General features: G+C 36.0%; 2 protein-coding genes across 3 annotated transcripts in view; one reads left to right on the top strand and one right to left on the bottom strand.

Annotated features, from left to right (window-relative positions):
* LOC144975820 (uncharacterized) overlaps positions 1–2,500 on the bottom strand; it is a 63,295-nt gene that overhangs the window by 13,479 nt on the left and 47,316 nt on the right. The gene's annotated exons all lie outside the window — the stretch shown is intronic.
* Positions 1,864–2,500, top strand: part of LOC144974841 (uncharacterized) — a 21,483-nt gene continuing 20,846 nt past the window's right edge. Inside the window, exon 1 of one of the 2 annotated variants that reach the window (XM_078918182.1) lies at positions 1,864–2,060. The gene's annotated coding sequence lies outside the window, so the exon portion shown is untranslated. Of the gene's footprint in view, positions 2,061–2,195 lie in introns of those variants that run through there. The other variant, XM_078918183.1, reaches the window with a different exon arrangement.

Here is a 2,500-nt window from a genome sequence, read left to right as displayed (position 1 = left end):
CAGCATGCACTAAATCACCATCATTGTGGCCTTTGGCTGGGTAAGCACAGATTATGATGTGATACCTATTCATCCATAGATTTCAAAAGACACTACGCCAGGACCATAGATATTGGACTGTAATTCTAACCCTTAAACAGAAAACTGAAAAACTGAATTTGCCTCAAATCATAATAACTCCAATCAAAAACCAAATCGCAGTTTTCGCCAAAACAGCACTAACAAAATTATGGTCCTCCCCTCCTCTCCCCTCTTGCAAATTTACTACTACGACGGCGGTCTAGTAGTCCGAAACCTAGCACTGATTTTAAACAAATTTAGACGAATCGTCATTGTGCACTTTTGGTAAAAGTAACGCATTTGGCACAGGGGAAGGGTCAATGCTTTGGTCTGATGATGCCAATCTATTGTTATTTTCACGTTATGTTCATTTGTTTTCATTGACAATTAATTAGTCCATCGGCGGATGTGAGGACATCACGACAGGAACAGGAAATAAGGACACTAACGGTGTATAATTACCGCATGACAATGAAGTCCAAAATAACTGTTGGGGGATATGAAAGCAAAGATATTAAGCATCCCTGTCTGTCTCTTTCTCTATCTATCTACCCCTCCCTCTTTCTCTCTCATTGTCTTATACTATATTACATTATATGGGCAGACAGTGACAAGAGAGGGATACAAATAGATATAGAACGATAGATAGATATGTAGATAGAAAGACATAGACAAACATAGACACACAGATAGACAGACAGACAGACAGAAAGATAGATAGAAAGATAAATAGATCGATAGATAGATAGATAGATAGATAGATGGATCGATAGACAGACATGTAGACAGAAAGACATGGACAAACATAGACACATAGACAGAGATACAGAAATATATATATATATATTATATATATATATATAATATAAAATATAATAAAAATATATATATATATATATAATATATATATATATATATATATAATATATATATATATAGTGTTGTGGTACTTGTAGGTCGAATATATATATATATATAAACATTTGAATTTAAGATAGTTTGACTTCACACGTGTTATCGGCGTTGCTTCAGGAGGCAACGCTCGATAACAACGTTGTAGAAGCAAACTATCTTAATTTCAAATGTTATAATAGCTCCTTTATTCTAAGTTGAGCACTATATTTCATGTTTTTGTTTATAATTTAATATATATATATATATATATATATATATGTGTGAGGAGAGAGAAGAGAGAGAGAGAGAGAGAGAGAGAGAGAGAGAGGAGAGAGAGAAAAAAAAGAGAGAGAGAGCGAGAGAGAGAGAGAGAGAGAGAGAGGAGAAATAACGCACATGTGTGAGTGTGTGTGGAAGAGACTAAGAAAGAGTGAACGTGTGTGTGTGTGTGTGTGTGTGTGTATGTGAGAGAGAGAGAGAGAGGGAGAGAGAGAGACAGAGAGATAGATAGATAGATAGATAGAGAGAGAGAGAGAGAGAGAGAGAGAGAGAGAGAGAGAGAGAGAGAGAGAGAGAGAGAGATTGTGTGAAAAGTGAGTTCGATTGAGGGTCTGAAAGTGAGTATGCAAATGAGAGGGGGAGAAAGAAAGAGACAGAGAGACATGGAGAGAAAAAAAACTTTAAAAAGAAAAGGACAGAAACAAAGAGTAAGAGAGAGGGGTGGGGAAGAATAACACAAGATCAATCATTAACTGATTGGGGACAATTACCACCGCCCCCCCCCCCACCCCCACGTCATCGGTCTCCACACACTTTCCATGGAAATTAGTTTTCTGTCCCCCAACTACCTCTACACCATCGAGTCCTCAGATTCCATCCGAGTCAACGTGAGTTGTCTACCTTTGAAACCCAGACGACAATCACGGTGTGAATAATAAGACCTAATACTATTATCACGGGCAGTCAATTTTCACCTGAACGGGCGTACCCGAGCACGAATTACAACTCACGGGATAGGAAGAAAAAGCAAAGAACAAAACAAAACAAAAAACGATTGGAGACGAAATTAATCGGATTGTGTAATTAACGAATCATTGATGTGAAAGGTGTGTACTCCATTTATATGGACCCGTTTTGTCTCAAATTGAGCTGACGATATGAATATATATAATTATATATATATATATATATATATATATATATATTATATATATATTATGAACAGATGATAGAAAAAAATCGACAGAATACAGTTTGTATAATATGACAGATATTGCGTTTGAGTTTGTCACGATTACCAGATGAGAATTTAATATGAAGAAATAGTATCAAACAATCACTTCACATTACATGTAATTTTCTGGTAGACTGATAGACTCAAATCTGCCAATGAAAGGTGTGAACCGCTCTTTGTTTAGAAAGCATGTATTTACGCTGTAGAGTAATGTGCTGTTCACTAAAATAAACTTAAGTGAAACATGTCAAACACAATTTTTTTGATGCGTTGGAATAGAATTAAGCTGACTGTGTATTCAAAGAAGTACCG

Source organism: Berghia stephanieae, chromosome 6 (genome assembly GCF_034508935.2).
Source record: "Berghia stephanieae isolate SIO BIC M18660-M18661 chromosome 6, UCSD_Bste_1.3, whole genome shotgun sequence".
NCBI lineage: Eukaryota > Metazoa > Mollusca > Gastropoda > Nudibranchia > Aeolidiidae > Berghia > Berghia stephanieae.
This window is presented reverse-complemented; position numbering and strand designations above follow the sequence as displayed.